The 16,663-nt window shown below is 43.9% G+C and overlaps 1 pseudogene; it reads left to right on the top strand.

Moving 5' to 3' along the window:
- Positions 1-14,582, top strand: part of LOC145131806 (uncharacterized) — a 112,548-nt pseudogene extending 97,966 nt beyond the window's left edge.
- Positions 14,583-16,663: the final 2,081 nt, after the last annotated feature.

Here is a 16,663-nt window from a genome sequence, read left to right as displayed (position 1 = left end):
TGACTTTGACTTTGACCAAGGGTTGACCAGTTTGACTTCTGAGGGTATTTTGGTAAGTTGGACATTTATGGCAATGGACATTGGTGAATATATGTGTTGGAGTTGGAGATATATTTGGAGGAGTTTGACACTATCTTCCGAGCTACTTGCGAGGTGAGTTATCCTCACTATATCAACAGGGTCTAAGGCACCAAGGTCGGCCCTTTATGGATTTGTATCCGGATTATTGCATGATATGTTTATTGATTTACATTCTGGTAGTTAGGATGGTGATATGCTTAGTGACCTGGTTTAGGTTGGCAACCTGGTAGTTAGGATGGTGATATGATTTGTGACCTGGTTTAGGTCGGTATCCTGGTATATAGGATGATGCTATGTTAGTGACCGGTTAGGTCGGTATCATGGTTATAGGATGGTTGTTGTGTTACTGATCTGTTAGATCTGTATGATTATCTGTTATATACATGCTAGCGTATGATACTTATGTGCACATGATTGTTTGTTGGTATGGGGGATTGGGTTGAGGCGGGTCCTGCTTTGTGTTGTAGGCCAACATACCCAGAGCGGACTGGATAGACAGCAGACCCAAGAGCGCATATAGTCAGGCCGAAGGCCCGGGGAGCGGTCCGGATAGGCTGAAGGCCCCGAGAGGGCGGTCCAGACGTGCCGAGGCTCGGAGAGTGGGCCAGATAGACTGAAGGCCCGGTGTGGGCGGTCCATTCATACTGTAGATTCTAAGAGTGGACCAAGTAGACTGAAGGCCCGGTGCAGGTGGTCCAGTCATAGTGTACACTCGAGATACATGTTGTTGTTTATATGATATGATTGGTTGTATGAGGTTGGTATTTTGGGGGTAACTCACCAGTGGCGAGTTTAGAATAAAACACCACCTGGTTCACTAACCAAGTTTCGTCGGACCAATACATGCATGGGATTGAAAATTTGATCGCACCAGCGGTTCTACCGGTTGAACCATAACAGTTGAGATTATCGTTTTTAACTCAAAGACCGCATGTTAGCAAACAAGGGGGAACCGACCAACTTGCCAAAAAAACGGGTTCGACCGGACCGATTAGACCTTTCAAAAACCGGTTTTGATAAATATATGCATTAAAAGTACAAACCAATTTATGATAAAAAGGCATCCCGACTAATCGATTTTTAACTTATTAGGTAAGTCATACACATCAAACACAAACGTACTTTAAAGTTTTCTCTGATCTTATTATTTATAAGACATCATCTCTTATATATTTCATTCGGTTAGTCGACGTAAGACTAACTATAGACGGTAAATACATGCTTTTGAATCAAAATGGTTTCTCAAATATATTTATTTTTCTTTAACTAATATTTTTTTTTCTTTTTCTTTTTCAACACAAGGTAGGTCCTTCAATATTTTTAAGGTGGGTCCTAAACTTTTTAGGTATATAATTCATGGTAAATCTTTAACAATTAGGTGGGTCAAAGGACCCACCTTATAGTATAGTAGCCTCGCTAATGTAACTCACTAAGCCTTCGAGCTTACATTTATTAATTATTGTTTCAGGTACAACGGATGACTGCAGGAAGGCGAAGGCGTGACCATACACTTCCTCATATTTTGATTTGGATTTATGGGATACTCTGATGTTTAAACTATTTGAAAACAGATTTGTAATAACTAAGGGTTTTTGAATGATTAAAAAAGTTTTAAATTTGCTTGATTTTTATGGGTGTTACATGTTACCATTGTAATGACGTGAAAATTCAGAACAATTTTTCATTTTTCAAACACCATAAAACTCAATTAATATTCTCAAAATCTCATGTTTATCAGTATCATCACAATAAGACATATCCCAGAATCTCAAATACAAATCCTCTATCAGTGTGTACAAATCATGTCGGCGCCTTCCCACGATCCTCGCTAGTACCTGAAACACATATCACATAACACTGTAAGCATAAATGCTTAGTGAGTTCCCCAAAATACCACATACAACACATAAGCCACTCGAGGCTATAACTCGGTATGACCCTCCGGTCAATGTGTCTCAGCGGGACCTTCCAGTCCCGTAGCTCGTTGGACCCTCCAGTCCGGTCTGATTGAGGACCCTCTGGCCTCGTAAGTCGTTGGACCCTCCGGTCCGGTCTAATATCATATAGCATACATAAATCAAAAATCACATAATCTCAAGCAAGCACATAACACGTAAGACCCTCCGGTCTGCACATAGATACCACTCTAGGTAATGTATAGTGAGAAGACTCACCTCGTAAGATGTCTAGGAACTCTCGTGCTCGAATCCCCGATCTAGCCTCCGCCTATCAAAATGATAACATCTCTAATCAGAACACTCCTTACATCCTCCTCTCTAAGAATGGGTAGAAGACTATTCTACCCAAAGATTTAGGGTTTCTGCCAACAGCACGGACTCGTCGAGTTCACTCACCGACTCGTCGAGTCCACTCATTAATCCGAGTCATCAGTCGCGATCCTACTCGACGAGTTTAGGCGTTAACTCGTTGAGTCCCTCTTCTTAACTCAAAGATAAATACTCAAATTATGATACATGGGAATCCGGATGTTACAATTCTCCCCCGTAGCTCGTTGGACCCTCCAGTCCGGTCTAAATCGTTGGACCCTCCGGTCCGGTCTGATCGAGGACCTTCTGGCCTCGTAAGTCGTTGGACCCTCCGGTCCGGTCTAATATCACATAGCATACATAAATCACAAAGAACATAATCTCAAGCAAGCACATAACATGTAAGACCCTCCGGTCGGCACATAGATAGCACTCTAGGTAATGTATAGTGAGAAGACTCACCTCGTAAGATGTCTAGGAACTCTCGTGCTCGAATCCCCGATCTAGCCTCCGCCTATCAAAATGATAACATCTCTAATGAGAACACTCCTTACATCCTCCTCTCTAAGAATGGGTAGAAGACTATTCTACCCCTCCCTGACCTCTCTTAAATCAGTTTGACCAACCCTAAGGTCAACTGAAGTCAACTCAGTCAACAGTCCAACTTTGACCAGACTCGTCGAGTGCACTCGGGTGACTCGGCGAGTCCATGCGTGTCCTCTGACTCCACCTAAGGCCTCACTCGACTCGTCGAGTTAGCCTTCAACTCAGCGGGTTACCACTGGTCACGAATCGCGGGGCAACCCGATCCGACTCGTCGAGTTCTCTCATGGACTCGGCGAGTTTCCACCATGGCCATACTCATTCGACCTCCTGAGGTCAGATCTGTTTCTCTAACTTATAGATCTGGCCTTCTAACACCCAAAAGTCACGTAAAGGTTCAACCTTTATGTCCATACACCACACATCAAGCTCTATTTGATGGAATAACTCTTAAAATGACAACCTAGATTCAAAACTCCAATAGGACTGAATAAAGCTAGATGATTGGGACTCTCTAGACCTCTCAAGGTCCAGATCCAATGCCTATTCCTCAATGGGACTTCACATGCTCCAATACTCAATTAAAAAGGGGGTAAGGAAACCCTAGATTCATGGAATCTGCTATATATACGAGAATATGCCTGAAATCATACCTCAAACAGCAACCCTTGATGAAATGATAGCAGACCTGAGCCCCCTCCAATCAGCCTAGCTTGAATCTCCTTTCCTTCCTTGCAAGAATGCACTAAAATGGTGTAATTAGCTCCTTCTCTCACTCTCTATGCTCTCTGGTTCGTTAGGGTCTCTCAAGGGTGTAAGTGGCCGCCAATGAAGGCCATAAGGTCCCTTAAATAGGGCACGGGCCCAAAGATTTAGGGTTTCTGCCAACAGCACGGACTCGTCGAGTTCACTCACCGACTCGTCGAGTCCACTCATTAATCCGAGTCATCAGTCGCGATCCTACTCGACGAGTTTAGGCGTCAACTCGTCGATTCCCTCTTCTTAACTCAAAGATAAATACTCAAATTATGATACCTGGGAATCCGAATGTTACAACCACAAGTTTTGTTCTAAATGTGACAATAAAATAGTTTTAGTTACATGCTATGTAGTTAATAATTAATATAATTTTTTGCTATTATACACACATAATAAATAAATCAATGACCATTACATACTTACCGTTAATAGAACTGTTATCACTTGTTCTATTCTATATGTGGCAATAAAATAGTTTTAGTCATATGCTATGTAGTTAACAATTAATATAATTTTTTGCTATTATACACACATAATAAATAAATCAATGACCATTACATACATACTGTTATATTTTCTTCTTTTAATATGACTATTTTTTACTTATATCATGGTTGTAGAACTCGCCACTCGGTACCTGTTCGGCCAACAGCCGAGTAGCGAGTGTCGGGAGTACTTAAGAGTACTCGGGTTTGGTAATTCATGTAGAAATATTTTTAGGAAAATTATATATGTCAAAATTATAAGTTAAAATCGTAATTTGATTGAAATATATAACAAAATTAGATACATGTGAATACACAAACACTTAAAAACGCATAATTGTCTCGCTTTGTGAATAAGTATTGAAAATTTAAGATAAATATGTAGAAATAATCACATGTGTGTGTTAAATAATAAATCATTAAGTATATTATACATATTAATCATCGAGTTGGCCAAGTTTTACAACATAGCTTGTTTCAGTAAGGGGCCGATCGGGGAGTACTCAGTTTCTGTAACTCGTCTCGGTAAGGGGCAGAGTAGGGAGTAGTCGGCCGAGTAATTCGCCAACTCGACGAGTTTTACAACACTGACTTATAGACATACAACATAACGTAAAGTGTGACCATAAAATACTTATAGTCACACCGTTTTCATTTAATTAATAATAAAATAAAACATGACAATAAATAAGTTATAGTCTCTTGTTTTGTTACATTTAAAAAATGATACATATGAACATACGAATAATTCATATTGTAACACCCAAATTTTCGAATAATTTTTCACAATTTTAAAACATACTTTTATTCATAAATTAATAATAAACATAATGTATCCACTGTCATCATAGAAAAACATATCCCAGAATCATATAAACAAAAGCTCCATGAGTGTGTACAGATCATGTCGGCGCCTTCCCGCGATCATCACTGGTACCTGAAACACATACACAAAACTCTGTAAGCATAAATGCTTAGTGAGTTCCCCAAAATACCACATAAACACATATCAGCCACTCAAGGCTGTAACTCTGATGACCCTCTGGTCGAATATCTCTGTGGGACCCTCTTGGTCCCATAACTCTGTGGACCCACTGGTCCTAACTCTGTAAACTCTGAATCATGCATATCACATATCACATAGAATAACAACACATAAATAGCATACAAGATACACTGTCACATAGCTCTGATTACCACTCTAGGTAAAGTATAGTGAGAAGACTCACCTCGGGAATCTCGGTAAAATCTCGATATCAGAATACTGCCCTAGCCTCTACCTAGTCACAATAATAAATTTTACTAAATAAATGTCTCTTCACAATTTGGATATTCTTTCATGCAAATCCCTGGAAGGGTAAAAGACCATTCTACCCCTCTACAGGCCCAAGGCCCTTTTGTTGACAAACCCTAAAAGTCAACCCAAAAGTCAACTGTCCATTTTGACCAGACTCGTCGAGTGCATACGACGACTCGACGAGTCCCATCGTCCCCACAGACTCCTCCCTTTCTAAGCCTCACTCGACTCACTGAGTCACCCCTCAACTCACCGGATCACCACTGGAGTCAGACCCCAGGGCAACCCGGTCCGACTCGTCGAGTCTACATATGGACTCGACGAGTTTCCTCCATGGACTTGCTCATACAACCTCCTGAGGTCAGATCTGCTTAGCCAAATCATAGATCTAACCCTTAAACACTCAAAAGTCACGTAAAGGTGCAACCTTTACGTGCATGCAACCCAATTCAAGCCTCAAATGGAGAAATAACACTAGAAATGGCAACCTAGTCTCCAATTGCTTATTTGCTTGCAAAAAGCTAGAATGTAATGACTCTAGGGACCTCTCATGGTCCAGATCTGATGTCATAACCCCAAAGAGGACCTCGTACTCACTAGATCTTTCATAAAATGAGGGTAAAAACCCTAAAATCAAGAAGTCCATCAATATAACACGAAATGGAAAGGTTTATACCTCCAAAGATGATATCACGAGATGATTAGCTCAGATCCAGTCCCCTTCACACTCTAGATTTGTGCTCCTATCTTCCTTCAAGCAAAACCACACAAAAAGATGAAGAAATAGCCTCCTCTTGCCCTCAAACTCACTATCTCAGCTCTCTAGGGTTTCTCTGGAACAAGGTGGCCGCAAATGAAGGCCATAAAGGTCTTTAAATAGGCTCCCAAACCCGGGGATTAGGGTTTTCCTAATCAGCACCGACTCGGCGAGTCAGGTCCCGACTCGTCGAGTCCGTTCACGAAAATGCGCCAATAGATCAGACTCTACTCGACGAGTTGAGGCATCAACTCGTCGAGTTCCTCAATAAAACAATAAATAAATAATTAAATTAACATACCCGAACTCAGGATGTTACAATTCTCCCCCACTAGAATCAGACTTCGCCCTCGAAGTCTCGCTCTGCAAATAACTCTGGATACTGCTCACACATCTCAATCTCTGGTTCCCATGTCAGCTCGGACCCCTTCCAATGCTGCCACTGAACCTGCACCAAGGACACCTCCTTGTTTCTCAAAACCTTGATTCTCCGATCCCGAATCGCAATTGGCCTTTCAACATAATTCAGGCTCGCATCCACCTGAATATCCTCTAACGGTACCACCGCCGATTCATCGGCAATACACTTCCTCAACTGAGACACGTGGAAGGTATCATGAATCTGACTCAACTCCGCAGGTAACTCCAAACGATACGCTACCATGCCTACTCTCGCGATCACCCTGAATTGACCAATATACCGAGGCCCCAACTTGCCTCTCTTCCTAAACCGGATCACACCTTTCCAAGGTGACACCTTCAGGAGAACGAAATCACCAACCTGGAACTCGAGCTCTGAGCGACGCCTATCCGCGTAGCTCTTCTGACGACTCTGAGCCGTCAGCAACCTCTGCCTGACCTGGTGTATCTGCTCAGTCGTCTGAAGCACTATCTCCATGCTACCCATCACTCGCTGTCCTACCTCTCCCCAACAGATGGGAGTTCGACACTTCCTCCCATACAACAACTCGAAGGGAGGCATACCAATGCTCGAATGGTGGCTGTTGTTATAGGAAAACTCAACCAAAGGCAGATACGTGTCCCAACTCCCTCCGAAGTCCAACACACATGCCCGAAGCATGTCCTCGAGCGTCTGAATCGTCCGCTCACTCTGTCCGTCCGTCTGTGGGTGGTAAGCGGTACTGAAATGCAGCCTAGTACCCAACTCCTCATGGAACTTCTTCCAGGAACTGGAAGTGAAACGCACATCTCGATCTGACACAATCGAGATCGGTACACCATGCCGCGATACCACCTCCCTCACATACACCTCTGCCAGCCTCTCCGCGGAAGAGCTCTCGCTGATAGCAAGAAAATGAGCGTTCTTTGTCAGCCGGTCGACGATCACCCAAATTGCATCGACGCCTCTCGCAGTCCTCGGCAATTTGGTGACAAAATCCATGGAAATCTGTTCCCACTTCCACTGGGGAACCTCAAGCGGCTGCAACTTGCCATGTGGACACTGGTGCTCGGCCTTAACCCTGCGACAGGTCAAGCACCTCTCTACAAACCACGCCACATCCCTCTTCATACAGGGCCACCAATAGTCTCTTTTCAGGTCCAAATACATCTTGGTGGTCCCGGGATGGATCGAAAACCTCGACCTGTGCGCCTCCTCCATCAAAATGGCACGTGCTCCGCCCTCAAATAACACCCAAATCCGGCCTTGGGAGGTCATAAGTCCCCGGCTATCGGCAATGAACTCAGATATCTGTCCAATCACCCGCTCTCGCTTGCGGTTCTCCGGTGTCATGGCCTCTACCTGGGCCTCCCGAATGGTGTCCAACACCGGAGTCATCACTGTCAACCTCAGACAAACATCTCGCAAAGGGGCACTCTCTGCCCTGCGACTCAAGGCATCGGCTACCACGTTAGCCTTGCCTGGGTGGTACCGGATCTCACACTCATAATCCTTTACCACGTCCAACCATCTCCTCTGACGCATGTTCAGGTTGGGCTGATCCATCAGATACTTCAAGCTCTTGTGGTCTGTGTATATGGTACACCGAACCCCATACAAATAGTGACGCCAGATCTTGAGGGCGAACACCACAGCCCCCAACTCCAGATCGTGAGTAGGATACCTCGTCTCATGAGGCTTCAGCTGCCTCGATGCGTATGCTACCACATGCCCTCTCTGCATCAGCACCGCACCCAGTCCCGATATCGACACGTCATAATATACCACAAAGTCCTCCATTCCCTCCGGAAGGGCCAACATTGGGGCTTCGCACAATCTCTGGCGAAGTGTCTCGAATGAGGCCTGCTGCTACGGGCCCCAACTGAAAGTCACGCCCTTCCGGGTTAGTCTGGTGAGAGGAACAGCAATCCTGGAGAAATCCTGGATGAATCTCCGATAATAACCAGCCAACCCCAAGAAACTCCTGATCTCCGAAGGGGATCTCGGCACCTCCCAACTCATCACCGCCTCAATCTTGGCCGGATCGACCAATATCCCATTCTGGTTGACGAGGTGTCCTAAAAACTAGACCTCTCGTAACCAGAAATCGCACTTGGAGAATTTGGCGTAAAGCCTCTCCGATCTCAGAACTCCGAGGATCTCCCTCAAATGCTCCTCATGCTGCTCTCTGGATCTCGAATACACCAAGATATCATCAATGAACACGAGCACCGAATGATCCAACATCGGCCTGCACACCCTGTTCATGAGATCCATGAACGCCACCGGTGCATTGGTGAGCCCGAAAGGCATCACCACGAACTCGTAATGCCCGTAACGAGTTCTGAATGTTGTCTTCTGGATATCCTCATCACGCACCCTCATCTGATGATATCCAGACCTCAAATCAATCTTGGAGAACCAAGACGCTCCCTGCAACTGATCGAACAAATCGTCGATCCTCGGTAAGGGGTAACGGTTCTTGACCGTCAGCTTGTTCAACTCCCGGTAATCAATGCACATCCGGTGTGAACCATCCTTTTTCTTGACAAAAAGGATCGGCGCTCCCCACGGTGAGCTACTCGGCCGTATAAACCCCTTTCCCAGCAGCTCCTGAAGCTGCGAGGATAACTCCTGCATCTCTGGAGGAGCAAGGCGGTAGGGCGCCTTGGCAATAGGCGCTGCCCCCGGAACCAAATCGATACGGAACTCCACCTGCCTCTCCGGAGGCACACCCGGCAACTCCTCGGGGAAAACATCCGGGAACTCACGCACTATCGGGACCTCATCGACCGACCTCGGTCTCTCTGCACCTACCCTCGTATCTACCACATAAGCCACAAACCCACTACAGCCCTGCTGTAGAGTCTGCCTCGCTCTCGCGGCTGAACAAAATGCTGACCCAGAACGGGTACCCTCGCCATAAACCGTAAGAACTCCCCCACTAGGGTCTCGTATGGTCACCAGCTGTCGCTCGCAGTCGATAACCGCTCCAAATCTGCTCAACCAGTCCATGCCCACGATGACACAGACATCTCCCATAGCAATCGGGACCAAATCAATCGGAAACTCAACGCCGAAGATCTCGAGTACACATCCTCGAATCACATCAGTGGCATACACTGCTCTCTCGTCAGCTATGGAAACTCGCAAAGGTCGACTTAACGCCTCTCGACGAATACTGATGTGCTGACTAAAGGCTAACGACACAAAAGACCGACTCGCACCCGAGTCAAATAACACCAAAGCAGGTACAGAACACACAAGATATGTACCTACGCATATCACAATATAAGCATAACACCACAAACTCAAAATAAACAGATGAAAGAATACATACCAGCCACAACATCGGGTGCTGCGCGGACCTCCTCCGCTGTCAACTGGAAGGCTCTCCCGCGAGCCTTCGGCGCCTCGGCCTTCACCGGCCGACTCTCCGTAGCTCGAACAGCAGCAGGGACAGATCCCTGAGAAGCTCCCTGAGCTGACCCTCGTAACTGCGGACACTCGGCCTTCCGGTGTCCGGTCTGGTTGCAGTGAAAACAAATTGCAAACCCCTTGGGGCAATCCTTGGCCATGTGCCCCTCCTTGCCACACTTGTAGCAAGACCCTGCTTTGCATACCCCCTCATGACTCTTGCCGCACTTGCCACAAGTGCGGCCCTTCTGGTTCCCTGATCTCGAATCGGCGGGCTTAGCCCGCTTGGCAGCCGGCTGGGACTGTGTCGGTCGCCGATCCCTCCCCTGAGACTCCGCCTCCTCCCTGGCCTAAGTCTCTAGCTCAATCTCTCTCTTCCGGGCATTTGTCTGAAGCTCGGAAAATGTCCGGTATGTCGAGTTCGCCAGGAACTCGCGGATATCTCTCCTTAAAATACTCAAATATATGCTCATGCGTGCCTGCTCGGAAGACACGTGCTCAGGGCAGAACATCGCCCTCTCATGAAACATCCTGGTGATCACTGTAACAGACTCGGTACCCTGCTTAAGGGTCAGAAACTCATGGGCCAAACGTTCCTTTTCCACCGGGGGAACGTACTCATCTCGAAACATAGTGGTGAACCTCTCCCAGGTCACCGCAGCGAGCTCTGCAGAAGTGAAGTGTGTTGTCACAAACTTCCACCAGTCCTTCGCTCCCAAGCGAAGCTGGTTCAAAGCGAACCGTACCCTCAGATGCTCCGGACATGAACATGTGTAGAAGCACCCCTCAATATCAGAGATCCACCTCATCGCGGCTATCGGATCCTGAGTCTCATCAAACTCTGGTGGCTTCGTGTTGTTGAACTCCCGGTACAGCAACGCGTCACCCCCCTGCGGCCTGGCTGCAGTGCCTGCAGCAACAGCAGCATCAGTAAGAGCAGCATACCGCTCATCAAAAGTCTCAATCAGTGTGGTCTTGATAGACCCGAACATCTCTGGAATCTCAGCGCGGATGGCCGCAGCCACCTCATCATGAATCATCTGGCGGAGCTCCTCATCACTCACACCCCCTTCGTTAGTCCCTGGCATGTGGCGTGTCCCAACCATGATGTCTCTCTAAAATACAACACAAGATATCAGAGACTCGCTCGAGTGTACACACACTCGATATCCCATTCCTACTTGATCCCTGGTACCCTAAGGATTCTTACTTGGGCTGTGCACTCATCCGGTGCCTTCGGTAGTACGGGCCCAATACTACCGTCCACACCACATCAATATTCACCCCAAGTCCTCCTCTTAGGATCCCAAGTCCCAAGTACTCTACTCTCTCTATACATAGTCTACTCTCTAGCAGATCTCTCAATATGCTCCTCTTTGCTATCTATTCACTCTCAAGCATCTCCTAGCAGCAAAATCCCTAGGCTAAGGCATCACAAATCAGGCCACTCTAGTCCTAATAAGAATACCTAGCCTACTCTAGCATGCATATTATATCATAACATATCTCATAACTCATAATGTAAGGGTATTTTGGGAAATCACCGTTCGGGCGCTGGCTGATCGTACACACTGCTCTGCTCTGCTCTTTCAAAACTTTTTACTCTTGAGAAAAATTTTGTGAATTTTATTTTGAAAATCCCTCAAATCCTCAGTTTGAGTTCAGAGACGCCCGAAGGTGCACCCGAATCCCTCAAACCAAGGCTCTGATACCAACTTGTAACACCCAAATTTTCGAATAATTTTCCACAATTTTAAAACATACTTTCATTCATAAAATAATAATAAACATAATGTATCCACTGTCATCATAGAAAAACATATCCCAGAATCATATAAACAAAAGCTCCATGAGTGTGTACAGATCATGCCGGCGCCTTCTCGCGATCATCACTGTACCTGAAACACATACACAAAACTCTGTAAGCATAAATGCTTAGTGAGTTCCCCAAAATACCACATAAACACATATCAGCCACTCAAGGTTGTAACTCTGATGACCCTCTGGTCGAATATCTCTGTGGGACCCTCTTAGTCCCATAACTCTGTGGACCCACTGGTCCTAACTCTGTAAACTCTGAATCATGCATATCACATATCACATAGAATAACAACACATAAATAGCATACAAGATACACTGTCACATAGCTCTGATTACCACTCTAGGTAAAGTATAGTGAGAAGACTCACCTCGGGAATCTCGGTAAAATCTCGATATCAGAATACTGCCCTAGCCTCCACCTAGTCACAATAATAAATTTTACTAAATAAATGTCTCTTCACAATTTGGATATTCTTTCATGCAAATCCCTGGAAGGGTAAAAGACCATTCTACCCCTCTACAGGCCCAAGGCCCTTTTGTTGACAAACCCTAAAAGTCAACCCAAAAGTCAACTGTCCATTTTGACCAGACTCGTCGAGTGCATATGACGACTCGGCGAGTCCCATCGTCCCCATAGACTCCTCCCTTTCTAAGCCTCACTCGACTCACTGAGTCACCCCTCAACTCACTGGATCACCACTGGAGTCAGACCCCAGGGCAACCCGGTCCGACTCGTCGAGTCTATATATGGACTCGGCGAGTTTCCTCCATGGACTTGCTCATACAACCTCCTGAGGTCAGATCTGCTTAGCCAAATCATAGATCTAACCATTAAACACTCAAAAGTCACGTAAAGGTGCAACCTTTACGTGCATGCAACCCAATTCAAGCCTCAAATGGAGAAATAACACTAGAAATGGCAACCTAGTCTCCAATTGATTATTTGCTTGCAAAAAGCTAGAAGGTAATGACTCTAGGGACCTCTCATGGTCCAGATCTGATGTCATAACCCCAAAGAGGACCTCGTACTCACTAGATCTTTCATAAAATGAGGGTAAAAACCCTAAAATCAAGAAGTCCATCAATATAACACGAAATGGAAAGGTTTATACCTCCAAAGATGATATCACGAGATGATTAGCTCAGATCCAGTCCCCTTCACACTCTAGATTTGTACTCCTATCTTCCTTCAAGCAAAACCACACAAAAAGATGAAGAAATAGCCTCATCTTGCCCTCAAACTCACTATCTCAGCTCTCTAGGGTTTCTCTGGAACAAGGTGGCCGCAAATGAAGGCCATAAAGGTCTTTAAATAGGCTCCCAAACCCGGGGATTAGGGTTTTCCTAATCAGCACCGACTCGGCGAGTCCGTTCGCGAAAATGCGCCAATAGATCAGATTCTACTCGACGAGTTGATGCATCAACTCGTCGAGTTCCTCAATAAAACAATAAATAAATAATTAAATTAACATACCCGAACTCAGGATGTTACACATATCACCATATCTATTACATTATATATATATATATATATATATATATATATATATATATATATATATAAAGGGCTAGGTTATAATGTGGATAGACAAGTATTGTGCGGACGTGTGGATAGTACTATACTATGAGAATTACTAGGAGAATAAGTTGTTTACTAATTTGAACACGTTTAACCTTACAAAAATATCGTCATTTTCATGCATTCTCACTAATTCTTATTCATTTTTGTTCTTACACATTGTTTTTCACTCATTTTCATTCTGACAGAATACGACTTAATAAACATTCTGACAACATTCTGACAGAATGAGGATAATAATAAAAAGTCTATAATAACCTTATAGATGATTTAATTAGTGAGAATGTGTGATAATGACAATAGTTATGTAAGATTGGACGTATTCATATTATCAAACAATATATTTTCTTTTTCATTCTCAAAGAATAGCACTGTCCACACGTCCGCACAATAGATGTCAATCCACATTTGAACCTAGCTATATATATATATATATATATATATATATATATATATATATATATATATATATATACACATTGTTGGGTCTGTTTAGTGTTGCGTCATTGGGCTTCTCGTTTTAGTCTATTTTGAACTCACGGTTTGGGCCTGTCCAACCGTGTTTAGCATTAGGGTTTAGTATTTATGGTGCATGCATGCATCATTATGAGGTTACGATTCCAGATTATAATTTTTCACATCTTTTGTATTGTAAACCCTAGCACACCTCTACAGAAGCATTTCTCATTGAATTCCTCTGAGGTTGAGCCTTTTAATCATTCGACATACGTTTGATTCTCACTGTTGTTTATTGTTCTTCATTGATTATAATTGTGTTCATAATATCTGATGAATCTATTGATCTTAAAGTATTTTCAACTCATCAATTGGTATCAGAGCGGGAGACTGTGTAAATCATACGCATCTCTTCTGTTTGAAGAATCTTTTTAGGGTTTCCGCTTTTATCGAATCCATAGGAGCCGTCATCTCTTCATTGACGCTGTTTCTGGTTTTGATAAAACCATAATTTAATATTTACAAGTCTGATTCTTTGCAGATATTTGAATCCAGTCATTATGTCTCACGAAGATTCACAAAACAATCCTATCAATATCTCCAACAGCATTGGATCTACAACCAGAATTCCAATTCTTTACACTCAGGACTACGAGGTTTGGACGCACCACTTTGAAGATTACGTCGTCGGTTCTAAAGATAATGGTTATCTCATCTAGGAAGCAATAACAATAGGTCCATTTGTTCACTCTGGAACAAACCGAACCATTAAAACTCAAAAGGAGTACAATCAGCTCTAAACCGATGTTGAAAAGATTCCTCAAGATGAAAAAGATATGTTACTGTACAACATTAAAGCCATGAGAATGATTAGGTTTTCCTTGCAGACTAATACCTTTCGCTTGGTCAGCCCATGCACCACGGCAAAAGAGATATGGGACAGGCTTAAAGAGTTGTATTCCACGGATGAGGACCTGGAACACTCCATTCAAACTTTGTTGCTTTCTGAGTTCGGTGCATTCCAACAAAAGGCGGACGAAACACTTATTCTGGCGTTTGATCGGTTCAACCATTTTCTAAGCAAAATGATCAAGCACGGTATTGGAAGGGAAGTGATTGAGAAGAAAATCACTTTTCTGAATGGTTTAAGACCAGAATGGATGGTTGTGGTATCAACTGTGAAGGCACATGAGCAGTTTAAAACCTATTCATTGGCAAAAATGGTGGGAATTCTAAAGTCACATGAAAGTGTTGTGACGAAGGAAGCGAAGGTGGTAACGAGTATGGGATCCTTGGCCCTCTTCTCCAAAGGCAAGAATGTGGCAGAAGACGAGGAAGAGTCAGAACTATCTGAATGTGATCTGACAAGCGAAGAGTACGCCCTGATGGTTTCCAACCCAAAGAATTTTGCACGCAGAAAGTTCCCCGCTACCAAGAACCGAAACTGGCAGGGAAGTTATAGTTCAGAAAAGACGAAAGAAGAACCAAAAGGCAATCCTCAAAGGGAAGAAGAAAAGAAGGAAAGTAAACTGACAGGAGACTCTGGGTATGATTGCAACTTATGCCATGGCAAAAACCATTTTGCCAAAGACTGCATGTTGAGGAAGATGTCGGAGAAAAAGGAGAGTGAAGATGATGAAGCGTATTATATGCGCAAGCTGGAGGAGATAAAGAAGAAGAAATCTTCTAACCAAACTATGAATGATTTGATTGTGCAGGAGAATCTTGTGGATGATGAGTTTGGTGGAGTAGAGGTCTGGTCTACAGACTCTGAGGATGATGAAGTTAGAAAGCCCACACACGGCAGGGCATTTGTGGTGAAAGAGGATCACGCTGAGCTAGCTGGAAAGTGCTTGATGGTGACGGCCTGAGTATCACAGATGAGGGGATACACAACCGAAGGCGAGCGCGATGAGGCGAAAGAGAGGGAAGATAAGTGCTTCGCTGCCAAGCCGATGAGCGAGAGGATCAACGAATGTGACCTGTTGATCAAGAAGGTACATTCTATTCTCGATTCACTTAAAATACCCGTAACAAACTATGAAAAGGAATTAAACGAATTAAAATTCAAGTTTTCTAGTTTAAGTGGTAGTCTAGTGCAAACCCGTCTTACAAATGCTAACCTAACCGATCAACTTAGCAGGGTGTCATCCAAGAGTGAGGAGCGAAGGATGTGGATAGAGAAGACGGAGTTAGATTTAGTGAGGGCGAGAGATGAGTCGATTTATTTACAACGTGACAATTTAAAGTTTTTAAAACAGAGGAATATTTTTTGTTTGATTGCAAAACGTCTTTACACTAATATTACTCAGTTGCATTTGAATTGTGATATTGGCAAAAAGATTCATAAAATGATTTTGCCCTTTCTTGAATTAAAAGAAGACGAAATAGATGCAGATTGCTATAAATGTGAATCTGTTGTTTCATCTGAAGAGATTTCAGATGCTTACAGGATTAGTCTGGACAAAATTGAGGCCTTTATTAAGTCCAAAGACCATAAGGACATGCTTAGGAATTTAATGGACGAAAATGATAAATTAAAATTAAAGACCGAAACCATACAAAAATTTGACTCATTGAGTACCAAAGTAAGTTCAGAACACAAAATAGATGTGGAAAATTCTTCTGAATTTAATGAGGACAGTGATATGAGCGAAATTTCTATAGAGGATGAGGTTGACTGCTCTGAATTCCTCAAAAGGGAACCGAAACTGGAAAAGCCTCTAATTTCTGAAAACTCTGTTGACTTCGCTTGTGCTTCCAAAGACAAAACCAAAATCCTTAAAGAAAAGGTGGTCGT

This window comes from Lactuca virosa, chromosome 8, assembly GCF_052849685.1.
Source record: "Lactuca virosa cultivar CGN04683 chromosome 8, Lactuca_virosa_CGN04683_v6, whole genome shotgun sequence".
Classification (NCBI taxonomy): domain Eukaryota; kingdom Viridiplantae; phylum Streptophyta; class Magnoliopsida; order Asterales; family Asteraceae; genus Lactuca; species Lactuca virosa.
This window is presented reverse-complemented; position numbering and strand designations above follow the sequence as displayed.